We start from the raw sequence: 14,372 nt of genomic DNA on the forward strand, positions 1-14,372 counted from the left end.
GTGGCATGTAGTAAGGCAAGTTTTTAGCCACTCCCTTTAGTTATAAAAAGAGCGGGACTTCCAGTTTGTTTCCGCCTTATTCATCAACATTCAGTGAAAAAGATGATAACTATTTTCTGAATCTCTCATCTGTATTTCTCTCTCTCTCTCTCTCTCTGTGTGTGTGTGTGTGTGTGTGTGTGTGTATACCATACATCTCACAAACAACTAGTAAAACCAACATAGAAGAGATTATATTTACAACAAATGTATTTATTTTAGACTAAAAAGATGACATAAAATAAACCTTAAGGATAAAGTGTTGTTGTAAATACTAGCTTGCATTAGTAGATTGTTAAGTACAGCTGATCATAACTGTGAATGTATGTGAATGCACAAACTGGTATATGAGGTACATCTGCTCTTTTTGTGAGTTGACATACATATCTAACAGACTACCGGCCTATTAATTATTATTATTATGTATGTTCAGAGTTGAATTACATTTTTTGTTCTAAATATACTTTCTTAGCAAAGAGATTTACAATATAATGCTCAAATAACATTAACTGGTCAAACTCCTTGTAATTATAAAAATAAAAAATAAAAAATCCATTAAATTTACTGCAAAATACCAGCAGCTGCGGTTGCCGGAAATTTACTGTGTAAAATATGGTGACCGTGTTTTTGGCTTTATAGGATGTTATTTCGATGCCTGTATATTTTTCGGTTCACTGGCGATTATTTCATCAAATAATATAAACTTAATATTTTAACCTTCTGGGACTATAAAAATCAGCTTTTTACATTTAGAATGTATTGAAAAACACTTCAGTAACTGCAGAAGGCCACGTGGTGACTTAAAGTTCATCAAGAATGGACCTTCCAGGAGAAATAAATAATACACATGCAGACAGTGTTACTCACACAAACACAAAACACCATCAGGGCAACACTGACACAAAAATAATGCAATAAAAATGAACTAAAGTAAAAAATAAGTAAAAGTATAATGGGTCACAATGGGACATCTGGCAATGCCCAATTACTGTTTTTCTTTTTTTTTGTCTTTTTTTTTTTTTTTTTTTTTACAGTAATTTTAACAGTTAATAATTTACCATAAAAAGTACATATATTCTTTGTTAAACATGCATTTTTTACCATTAATTATATGGTAAAATCATACTTTATACATCTAAAAGGCAGGGGCACAGGGGCAGTGGTAGCTCAGCAGTTAAGGCTCTGGGTTACTGATCAGAAGGTTGGGGGTTCAAGCCCAAGTACTGCCAAGATGCCACTGTTGGGCCCTTGAGCAAGGCCCTTGACCCTATCTGCTCCAGGGGCACTGTATCATGGCTGTCCCTGCACTCTGACCCCAGCCTAGCTGGGATATGTGAAAAAAGAAGAATTTCACTGTATATGTGCAAATGTGTGATGAATAAAGAAAGTTATTAAAATATGTTAAAAACAAAATCATACAAAAAAAAAAAAAACATGTTTTGTAAAATTATATTGTATGTCACGGGTTGAAGCAGAGGCAGGATTTATTAATACAGAAATAGACAAAAACCAGCATAAACTACCCCATAGGTGACAAACATAAAGTCCAGTGCTGAAAACCGACTGAAGCTGGGCTGGGGCAGACATACGGGAAGCAGGACCGACCAGACCGACTTGGGATGGGAACCAGAGACAAGACCGACATGAACATGAAACAAGACAAACTGGCACTGGACAGTATACACGAGGACACTAGAAATCAAATGGGTTAACAAGCAGGGTAGGTGTGACTAATGAACTAATAGTAATCAAACACGGAGGAGGGAAGACGCAAGACAGAGAGACACGAGGCAAAACAGAAACAAAACAAAACCACGTGCTCTCATAAAAACGCAGACACCCGAATGGCACGAGCACATATTGCCTAGACAATAGGCAACATGTGCTTATGCCAACCGACAGATAAGAAGAGAGAATGCACGGCAACGCTAACAAAGCAATGCCATGCATTCTCACACTAGACAAAGCCTGAGTGTAGGCTACATCGCGAGACTGCGGTAAAGTTAGTTTTACGTTTGACATTCGTTGGATATTCGGGCTCATACACATTAAACTTCAAGACCACTTGACCTAAAGATGTCAAACCAACTGCAAATTACTCAGAATAGTTTTCCCTCTATTGCACAAGACAAATATTTTTGGGGAGTTTTTCTATGGTAGTTTTAAAATAGAATATTAAATCCCTGTTTTTAAATAGAATATTTGGTCCCTTTAAATGGACCAACTATTCTATTTAAAAACTACCAAAGAAAAACTCCCAAAAATAAGCCTTATGCAATAGAGGGAATACTATTCTGAGTAATTTGCAGTTGACTTGACATCTTTAAGTGAAGTGATCTTGGTGTTTAATGGATTTATAGGGACCAAATATTCAATTTAAAAACAGGGATTAAATATTCTATTTAAAAACTACCAAAGAAAAACTCCCAAATATAAGCTTTGTGCGATAGACGGAATACTATTCTGAGTAATTTTCAGTTGGTTTGACATCTTTAGGTCAAACAGTCTTGGAGTTTAATGGATTTAAAGAGACCAAATATTTTATATAAAACTACCAAAGAAAAACTCCCAAAAATAATTACTGTGCAATAGAGGGAATAATATTCTGAATAATTTGCAATTGGTTTGACATCTTCAGGTCAAGCGGTCTTGAAGTTGAATGTGTATGAACCCGAATATCCAATGAATGTCAAACATAAAACTAACTTTACCGCAGTCATCGAGAGGCAAACACCACGCGATGCATGCGACTGGTGACAAAACAAGACAGGACACCTGTGCGAGAGTTCGGCTACACACAAACCCGACACCTCATACCGAACTGATCAAACCGGACCAAACCACAACCGAAGCCGTGCGCTCACACAAAGACAGAAACGAAGCACAAGACAGACACAGAACAATGATGTCACGATCCTGTCACACAAAAACCCAGACTGACAGAGTGACAGGACCGTGACAGTACTGTCTTATTAAATATATTATCATTTTTATTGTACATGGTAAGGTAAACCGTTATCTAAATAATATTTTTTTACAATAGCATTATTACATTATTTTACCATTAAAATTATGAAAAATATTTACAGTGTAGAATATGCAAAGTAAACTTTCAACTATTCAATCATTTAAATTTCAAGCAAGTTCTTTAAACAAATATATTAAATAAATAACTGATCTGGTACAAGTGGCAAGACAATTAAATCAACATTGTAATTCCAATCAATGGGTTACCTACAATCTCCTCATCCATTAGCTTACCCTGTAGCATTATTTGTCATTTTTGCAGACACACAGTTGTCACAGAAACCCAGACTCGATGAACCCGAAGGCAGGTGTTTATTGACACACAACACAAACAGTGAAAACAGCTGAATGGTGAATAAGCAGATCTGTGCAGATGTGATGAACAGAAAGCTGATGATGGTTCATGTTGATGCAGGTAGTGATAATCCTTGGGGTGACAAACAAATAGTGGAAGGTAGACATAGGAGTGGAGGCTTGGAGAGATCGTTGGAGTTACGGTGGAGAGGAATCGAGGAGAGACCGCAGATAAGTTGCAGGTAAGTGAGTCTGTATTCTGAGTTGAGAGCAGACAACGAGTGAAGGGAGAATGGAGTTTAAGTGGAGCAGCTGATTGACGCGGTGATGAGAGGCAGGTGCAGGTGATCAGTATTCAGGAGAGAGGGAGGGTTATGTGTATGTGGCAGGAGGGTCAGGTGGATCTGTGACATTACCCCCCCATGGACCGCTCCAGAGGTATCCATGATCTTTCCTCAGGACTGTAGCCTTCCCAATCTATGAGGTACTCGAGATGACCCTGCGGCATCGGGAGTCCAGGATGACTCGGACTGCATAGACCGGTCTGTCTTCCAGGATTAGTGGCTGGGGGGTTTGTCGGCCGGATCAGGTTCTGAGGAGTGAGAAGAGAGAGACAGGTGGTAAGGTTTCAAAAGGGAGACATGGAAGGTAGGGTGAATGAGATATTCAGGGGGGAGTTGGAGTTGGCATGTGACAGGGTTAATTTGTCTGGTGATAGTGAAGGGACCAATGTAACGGGGAATCCCATAATTTCGGAACACGTGGTTAAAGAGGGTTTCTGCGGTTTCTAGGGCGGTGGGAAGACCCTTGAGGGGAATCAGCTTGCAGGCTTTGGAGAAACGGACCATGGCCATCAATACACAGGTGAATCTCTCAGAGGATGGCTGATCTGTGATAAAATCGACCCCTAGGTGTGACCAGGGTCGACGCGGAACGGGCAGCAGTAGGAGTTTGCCAACTGGTAGTTGTCACGGGGTTCGAGATATAGCACAATCCGGACATCCCTGGACAAACCTTCTGACATCTCTGTCCATGCGTGGCCACCAGAACCGGTCCTGGATGAGCGAGAGGGTCCTATTGATCCCGGGGTGGCCAGTGCCCAAGGAGGAGTATATGGAGTCAATGAGTGCCAGATGTTGGGAAGAGGGTACGTAGGTCTTGTTTGCTGGGCAGTCCAGTGGAGCAGGTTCAGTGGAGGGGGCTTCCGCGATGCTATTGTCCAGGGACCATTGGATGGGGCTTACTATGACGTGAGGAGGATGTATGGTGTCAGGTTCCTCAGGGTTTTCCTCAGGAGCGTAGAGACAGGAAAGAGCATCCGCCTTGATGTTCTTGTCACCTGGATGATAGGAGATGGTGAAGCTGAAGCGCGTGAAGAAGAGGGCCCATTGTGCCTGGCGAGGATTGAGACGACGAGCTTCCTGAAGATACTCGATATTTTTGTGGTCTGTCAGCACCAGGAAGGGATGCTGGGCCCCCTCTAGCCAATGCCACCACACTTCCAGGGATAATTTGATAGCCAAAAGCTCCCGGTTTCCAATGTCATAATTTTGCTCTGCTGGGGAGAGTTTTCTGGAGAAGAAGACGCATGGATGGAGTCTAGAAGGTTTCCCCTGCTGCTGAGAAAGTACGGCTCCTACGCCGTTAGTGGAGGCATCTACCTCCACCACAAAAGGTCTGCTTGGGTCAGGATGGACGAGGAGTGGAGTAGTGGTGAAGGCTTCCTTGAGATGTTGGAAGGTGTCGGAGGCCTCAGTGGTCCAGGACAGAGACTTGGGCTTGGACTTCATGAGGGAGGTTAACGGTGCAGTGAAGGAGCTGTAGTTCCTGATGAACCAGAGTGTAGAGCTGAGGAGGGCGGGGCCGGGCTGGAATGAGACACACCCGGTCCCCAATCAGCCTGATGGGGCGCGCGAGGGATAAAGGCGGCCGGGGACGACAGTTCGAGAGAGAGAGAATTACAGACAGCTGTACTGTGTGTTTAGTTGTGTGTTTTTGGTTGGGTTTTTGGTTAATAATTTATTATTTAAGTTGTCAAGCCGGTTCTCGCCTCCTCCTTTCCTCTAAACCCCTTTACACTGGTGCCGAAACCCGGGAAGGAGGAGGGATTCCCGTCGCAGGATCCTCGACGCTGCCGTCCACCCAGGGGAGCACCGCTGCCGTCCGATGGGGGACGGAGTAGCCTGACCACCCGGACGCGGGGAGCGGCCGCCGTCCGCGAGGCGAGTGGGGACGGGACTCCCCGACCGCCTGGAGCAAGGGAGCCGCTGCCGGGGGCGGAGGAGTGCCCTGCCGTCCCCCGGGAACGCGGAGGGATCGAGAGAAGACCGCCGTCCGCGGGGGGAGGAGGGAAGCGACTCCCCGACCGCCTGGAGTGGTAGGGCCGCTGCCAGGGGCGAAGGAGAGTCCCCACGGGATGCCGGGAATGCGGAGGGGCATTCTGTCCACTGGGGGTCGGAGGTCTGACTCCGGTCCGCCCGGGGAGGAGTGGCTGCAGTCCGCCTGAGAGGGTGGAGTAGTGATCGAGGACCACACGACGGCACATCAGAGAGGGAATTGCAGGCAGCTGTGCTGTGTTTTTAGTTGTGTGTTTTTGGTTGGGTTTTTGGTTAATAAATTATTATTTAAGTTGTCAAGCCGGTTCTCGCCTCCTCCTTTCCTCTAAACCCCTTTACACAGAGGTAGAAGTTGGTGAATTCCAAGAAGCGTTGGAGTTCCTTGATGGTGGTAGGAGTGGGCCAGGATCGCACAGCTTCTACCTTCCCCTCGTCCATCTGAATGCCTTCAGGGCTGATGTTGTAACCTAGGAACTGGAGGGATGTCTGATGAAAAGAACATTTCTCAGCCTTGAGGTACAGGTGGTATTCCCTCAGCTTTTCCAACACAAGTGTGACATGCTGACGATGGTCGGTCACGTTCTGGGACAACACCAGAATGTCATTGATGTAGACGAGGACGAATTGATGGAGGTACTCTCGGAACACATCATTCATGAAGCCCTGGAACACTGAAGGGGTGTTGTCGGTAGGTGGTGAGGAGAGCGAGCTCATTCCATCCACTGGAGGCAGCTAGATTGCAGAACCTGAGAGTGTAATCGTTGATGGAACTTTTGCCTTGACGGAGATTGTAGAGTTGTTCACAAATGGATGAATCTCCCACTGGGCATCTGAATACTTCCCTGAAGTGTTGGGTGAAGCTCTTGAGTGACTGAGTTACAGGGCTGTTTTGCCCCCAGAGTGATTGGGCCCATTGCAACGCTCTTCCAGCAAGTAGGGCTGGAATCTCTAGGGTGAGTGAACATTGGAGCAACAAGCCGCTGGATTGACCGCGGGACTGGCAGAATAGACCGGTGAAGAAGAAATTGTGGAAGTGCTGGTCGAGATCGGAGGTGCAGAGGGGTTGGCCGATGGGGTAAGTGCTCGACAGAGAGCGTCAACCAGCTCCTGGAAGGGGTCCAGACCAGCTGGGTTCATGGTTTTGGTTGGTCTGGTCTTCTGTCCCAGAAACTCAGACTCAATGATGGTGTTGAACCCGAAGGCAGGTGTTTATTGACACACAACAAAAACAGTGAAAAGAGCTGAGTGGTGAATAAGCAGATCTGGGCAGATGTGATGAACAGAAACCTGATGATGGTTCGTGTTGATGCAGGTAGTGATAAACCTTGGGGTGACAAACACACAGTGGAAGGTAGATGTAGGAGTGGAGGCTTGGAGAGATCGTTGGAGTTACGGAGGAGAGGAATCGAGGAGAGATCGCAGGTAAGTCGCAGGTAAGTGAGTCTGTATTCTTAGTTGAGACCAGACAACGAGTGAAGGGAGAATGGAGTTTAAATGGAGGAGCTGATTGACGCGGTGATGAGAGGCAGGTGCAGGTGATCAGTGTTCAGGAGAGATGGAGGGTTATGTGTATGTGGCAGGAGGGTCAGGTGGATCCATGACAACAGTATACTTATAGAAGAGGCCCTAGAGGTCCCTCTGGAGTCACCTGGGGATAAGTGCTTAAGGGCACAATGCTGAAAGATGGTCTCTATAACTCTCCAGGTATTGTGCCTTCAGGTTACTAGCCCTAAACACTAAGCGCTTTTCTACCATTAAAATTCAGAGAATATCAATTGCTATACAAATGGAGTATTTCCCCAGTTGGAATCCATGTGAATGTGAGTTTATGGTAATTGACTCCACCCAGGTTCCCCTTTTCTGCATCAAGCAGACATTTAGCTTAAAAGTTTAAAATCACCATTATTCAGAATGATACTTTACATTTTGTAGCCTAGCTTTCTTGACACTTTGGACATAGGCTGGTGGTGTGTATACTCAATGGAAAGTCAAAACAGCAAGTTCAGACTTTTCCCATCAGTATTATAAGATGCATAGTAACATCTCTAGCTAATGTCTTCAGAAGCTCATTGCTCTACCTTCACTGGCCAGATTCTGCCAGCCCTTTCGTAATCTTGTTTCACTTTCTTTGTTTCGTGCCCATCATTATGTTGCAGCCGGTCAGACAATTTGGTCCTTGATGAATCAGTGCACTAAAGATAGGGTCACTACATTGAAATTGACTCTAGAGAACTTCTATAACAAACTTTTATTTCAATAACAATATGTGATATATCATGCACAAACTACACTCATATAACTGGGTGGGGAAAAGAGGAAACACTACAGTCTGCCACACAGACCAACTTTTAACAGACATTCCCTCCTCAACAGTTTGTCAGTGGTTTTTAAAAAGTGGTCTGCAGCTATCCAGTGGGCCAAGGAGGTACTGCATGGAGGTCATCAATTTATTTATTTTTTCAGAAAATAATAAAAACTATTACTAAAATATAAATTGAAATACCATAATTTAGATATAACATTCTTATCATGATTATCATTTTTGATTATTGTGTTAAATTAAGGTTAAAAAAAATTGTTTGTATTTTTTATCAGGTTTTACCACAATAGTGTTTTGTGAAAATCTAGGAAACGAATACACATATATTTGGACAGTGCTGAGTAGATTACTTCAGAATTGTAACCTGGTATTGATTACAAATTACTTGACTACAACTGTAGTCAGTAATGTAATATTTTTGATCACATTTGTATGAAATCTAATCTGATTGCATTTGGTTACTTTTGACTGAATTCTTGTTTATTTGATATCCTGCATTTGAGTAGGATAAGTTTGTATCCTACCATTTTGACATAATGTTGCTTAAAAGCATTAAAGAAAGTTGTCACAAAAGCAAAAGTTTTTTCATGTAAATGTTTGAAGCCAAGTGCACAATCATTTCGTGAAAACTAAAATCCATCAAACACAGAACATTCCCCTAACATTAGCATATGGTTCCCATTTGGTAATTCTTTTGGGAACCAATTCCTAACATTCTAGGAACTTTTTTTTTTTTAAGGTTATATTTTTTAAAACCATCAACTAACACTCCCAGAACGTTGCAGGGAGGTTTTTGTCTGACAACATTAAAATAATTTATAGACAACGTTCTCTAATTCTTCTTTTTAGGTTTTATTTTTATAACGTTGCTGGGAACTTTACCAGCATTTGTGTGTGTAACTGTTGCCTAATCTTATTCCGAGTTTTTTTTTAATGTAAATTAATCAAATTACAATTATCGATTTTTATAATCTGATTCCGTAATATAGATCACATGTAATCCGTATACATCCAGCACTGCAAATGGATGTCTGGATTTATTTTTACCTTTGACACTATAAAAAAATAATTTGTGTTGAGTGACAAAAAAGTGCTGTGACACAGTTAACTGTGCTGTAAAATAGTTAAACTGTGTGTAACTCCTCGGCTCTACACTCTTCCCGGCATTGCCTCAGGCCGGGGAGCCCCTGGTGCCTTGCAGGTCATCCCCGCCTTCCTCGACCTGGGAGGAGACAGGAGGGGAAAAACAACAACAAAATAGGCGAGGGAAAGGCCAACACGGAGCGACAGAGAGAGAGAGAGGAGAGAGAGAAAAAGAAACTCACCGGTTCTCTGATGCGCCGTCGCGTGGTCCTCGATCACTCCTCCACCCTCTCAGGTGGACGGCAGCCGCTCCTCCCCAGGCGGACCGGAGTCAGACCTCCGACCCCCAGCGGACAGAATGCCCCTCCGCTTTCCAGGCGTCCCGTGGGGACACTCCTCCGCCCCTGGCAGCAGCCCTACCACTCCAGGCGGTCGGGGAGTCGCTTCCCTCCTCCCCCCGCGGACAGCGGTCTTCTCTCGACCCCTCCGCGTTCCTGGGGGATGGCAGGGCACTCCTCCGCCCCAGGCAGTAGCTCCCTCGCTCCAGGCGGTCGGGGAGTCCAGTCCCCACTCGCCTCACGGATGGCAGCCGTTCCCCGCGTCCGGGTGGTCGGGCTACTCCGTCCCCCGTCGGATGGCAGCGGCGCTCCCCTGGGTGGACGGCAGTGTCGAGGACTCTGTGACGGGAATCCCTCCTCCCTCCCGGGTTTCGGCACCAGTGTAAGGGGATTCAGTGGAAAGGAGGAGGCGAGAACAGGCTTGACAACTTAAATAATAATTTAATGGACAACTTAACCAAAAACACACACAGCGCAGCTGCCTGTAATTCTCTCTCTCTCGAACTGTCGTCCCCGGCCGCCTTTATCCCTCGCGCGCCCCATCAGGCTGATTGGGGACCGGGTGTGCGTCATTCCAGCCCGGCCCCGCCCTCCTCTACACTGTGAAATTGGCTGTATGACAAAATGTAAAAGAAAATCTGTGGAAAAAAAATGTGTGTATGCAGCTTTAGAAAGCACAGAGGAATTTGATGATAGTTTCAATCAGTTAATTAATCAGGTAAAAAAAAAGAAAAGAAAAAAAGAAGCACAAATGGGACTTTTGTTTTTGTATTATTGACTAATGCTCAAACCTGGAAGAAGGAAATTATTTGATTGTGCAGGACACCCAGTGAAAACACCTGGCTGGACGGTCAGCTTCCGGAGTGCTGTTACAGACCACCAACATGGGAAGCTCACGGCAGAGGTCGGAAGTGACCTCGGCACGGGAAATTTCCCAAGACGCGCTGCACGGAAAATTTGTATTCTCAAAAAACAGGGACATTATACGATAAGTTTATCGATTTAGATCCTCATCATGGATGATACCTCAGATGGTGGCAATGATATTGATATGGAATATAAAGAAGTACGGTACAATAAAAGGAAAAAAGGAGTTAACACGGAGAATGAGTCTGAACATGAACAAACATTTCATGATGTGAGCAGGAGTAGTAGAAATGAATGTATGAATACAAATGATGGAAAAGAAATCAAAGTAATGATTACTTTTGTCAAACAGGCAGAGCAGTTTATGCATCCTGTTAAGTTATCAAGGGCAATAGAAAAAGAAATAGGAGTGGTGAAAATGGCATCATGCCTTAGCAATGGTAGAGTGATAATTAAATGCAAGGATGAGAATCAGAAAACAAAGATTATGAAACTGAAGACATTAGCAGGTGGAAGGGTTGTTTGCTCTGAAATTGGCATAAAAAAAGAGGAGTTACTGTATCAGTGGAGTTCCCCTTAATGTGTCGATGGATGACATTAAAGGAAATGTGGTAGGGGGAAAGGTTATCTCAGCCAGAAGATTGATGACATGGCGAAACAAGGAAAGATGTGACAGCTTATCTGTAATGATACAGTTTGATGGACCCACTCTACCCTCGAGTGTGAGGTTAGGCTTCATTAACTACCAAGTAAGGGAGTATGTACCTCCACCCTTGCGATGTTTTAAATGTCAGCATATGGGTCATACTGCATCTATATGCAAAGGGAAGATGCGTTGTGAGAAATGTGGAGGGGAACATGAGTACGGAAAATGTGATGAGGGAGCTGAAATGAAATTCTGTAATTGTGGCGGAGGGCACAGTGCTGCATATATATGATGCCCAGTACAGCAGCAAGCGCGAGAGATTCAAAAGATTAAAACATCCCAGAATGTAACCTATGCAGAAGCCGTCTATAGAGTTAAGGGTGGTACTGGCTAAACAGCAATGAAACAATTTGGTCAAGGAAACAAGGTAAATGGACCAAGCAGTCAAGTAGCTCTACCAAGAGTAGAATCAGCGGACATTCTGACAGTGAAGAAACTTGATTTTGTGGTATTCGTTTGTGAAGTCAGTGGTACAGCGCAAGCTAAAATGAAATCAGATAAACTGAAAATAGTAGTTGGATGTGCAAATAGGTTTCTTAAACTGCCTGGAGTATCCGTGGAACAGGTACATGCAATGCTTAAGTCCGACGAGGGAAGTAATGATGGAAATAAGTATACAATGAATGATGCTTCACAGAGCAGTGTTATATAGCATTATAATGTCTTTCCTTGTACTTCATTGGAATGCCAGGAATCTAATAGCTAATGGACAAGAATTTAAGAAATATATCTTGGATATGGAGAAATCTCCAGATGTAATACGTGTACAAGAAACATGGTTATGTCAAGCAATATGTTTTAAAGTGCCTGGCTATGAAAAGACAAAGAAAAAAGAGGAGGAGGATGTGCTATCTTTATTAAAGAGAACTTGATATATAGAAAGTTACATAGTGAAAGTGAAATTGAGAGCTTAAATATAGAAATAATGATGTTACAGGATAAAATTAAGATTGTCAATTTGTATAATCCATGTAAGAAGTTAAGTTAAATTTTAAAGAAGGCTACTGGATAAATATCAAGTAAAATTATCATATGTGGTGACTTAAATTCCCATAATAGCCTATGGGGTAGCAAAAATACAGACTATAATGGGGAAATAATAGAAGAATTTATGGAAGATTACTCTCTAGTATGTTTGAATAAAGGAAAGACCACAAGAATGGATACAATAAAAGGAAGTGAATCATGTTTGGATCTAACTTTAGTATCAGCTGCTCTAGCTGGGAAATGTACGTGGACAGTCTTAAATAATAATTTGGGAAGCGATCATTGCCCAGTACATTGTAACGTCCAGATTGTGCCCAATACCAATACTTTTATCAAAGCAATAAATGGGATTATAAGGAAAATTTTTAAATGTTATGTGAAGAGTTAAGTAACAGTATGTTTTTGGAAGGAAATATTGAAGAAAATGATGGTACATTTGCAAATATGATATCTTTTGCAGCAAAGGAATTTATTCCTATAGCAAAGTGTAGAAAGGAAAAGAAAAGTATACCATGGTGGAATAAGGAATGCAAACTGGCAATACAAGAAAGGAAGAAAGCATTTCAAGTGGTAAGGAAAACACTCTCTCTTGAGGCAGTTTTAGATTATCAAAGGAAAAGAGCTATTGTAAGGAAAGTAATAAAAAATGCAATTTTTGCAGCACAGTTGGAAAGGAAACAGGAATGAATAAGGTATGGCGAATGATCAAAAAGGTGAATGGAATTAACTGCTTTAAAAAAAATCCTGTCCTTGAAGATGATGATACAGTAGCTATTACCAATAAGGAGAAAGCAGAGTTATTAGCTCAAAGTTTCGCTAAAATCCACAGCATTGAAAATCTAGGTGATACATTTTTAATAAGAAGACAACAGATCCAGAATGCGTATGGAAATATCAGAAAAGTAAAATATTTGATAGCATAATGGATGATGAATTTAGTTCATTTGAGTTGAAAATAGCAATTGACCAATCAAGTAATACCACACCAGGAAGAGACATGATAAGTTATACTAACAAATCTACCGGTGACAGCCTTGAATAATTTTCTAAGAATTTATAATCAAATATGGAATGAAGGAACCATACCTAAAGACTGGAAAAGTGCAATAGTGATACCGGTAGCTAAACCAGGGAAAGATATAGCAAAACCTAACAGCTATAGATCAATTCCACTTACTTCCACCATGTTTAAAGTACTGGAAAAGATGATTGTGAGAAGGCTCAATTATATATTGGAGAAAACAGAAACTGTCTCACTGTACCAGAGTGGATTTTAGAAAAGGAAAATCTACATTGGATGCTTTTATATTGTTTGAGAATCAAGTTAAAAAAGCATTAGTGTTGAAAGAATACTTATTTGCAGTATTCTTTGATATAGAAAAGGCTTATGACACTTTATGGAGAGAAGTACTTTTGATTAAATTACAGAAGATGAGGTTGAATGGTAAATTGTATAACTGGGTGCTTGACTTTCTTTTTGAACGTACCTTTCAGGTGAGAATTGGTGAAGATCGTTCAGCTTCACATATAAAGAATGGGAACTAAAATTCTCTGTTACAAAGACAAACTATATGATACTCACAAAGAAAAAGATAAAAAATCATATTACCTTGAAAATATACAATCAAACACTGGAAAAAGTGTCAGTGTTTAAATATCTTGGTTTGTGGTTTGACGAGACATTGAGTTGGAAAAGGCACATCAGTAAAATAGAAACAAAATGCAAACAAATTATTAACTGCATGCATGCAGTGACCGGATATCATTGGGGTGCTGGTAGTGATGCATTACTATGCATGTATCAAGGATTAATACGATCTAATCTGGATTATGGCTATGTCGTATTCAATTCAGCGTCTAAATCAGTGTTGAAGAAACTGGATGTAATACAGGCTAGGGCTTTAAGAATCTGCTGTGGAGCAATTAGAACATCTCCAGTAAATGCAATGAGAATATTGATGGGAGAAATGCCTTTGGATTTGAGGAGGGAGAAACTAGCTATAACATACTGGGTGAAACTACGGGGTGCGGTAGATAAACATCCTACCCGTAGAGTTCTAGAGGACTGTTGGGAGTATAAATATAAAGGAGGTAATAGCTTTGGGTGGAAAAGTGGACAGTGGGCCAAAGATATAGGAATTAATAGTATGTCATTTTGTCCTGTGGTGCCTTTAGGTGGCAACACATTTTGGAAAATCCCAGAACCAGTGGTTGATATACTGTAAATTTATTAGAAGAACAGAGGAATATGAAAGAGATATGTAATTATGGAAATATGGTGAATACAATATTGAGCGAGAGGTTTCATTCATTCATACAAATATATACAGATGGCTCCAAAGATCCAATAAATAAAAATGTTGGCATAGGAGTGT

This window comes from Myxocyprinus asiaticus, chromosome 33 (genome assembly GCF_019703515.2).
Source record: "Myxocyprinus asiaticus isolate MX2 ecotype Aquarium Trade chromosome 33, UBuf_Myxa_2, whole genome shotgun sequence".
Lineage (NCBI taxonomy): Eukaryota > Metazoa > Chordata > Actinopteri > Cypriniformes > Catostomidae > Myxocyprinus > Myxocyprinus asiaticus.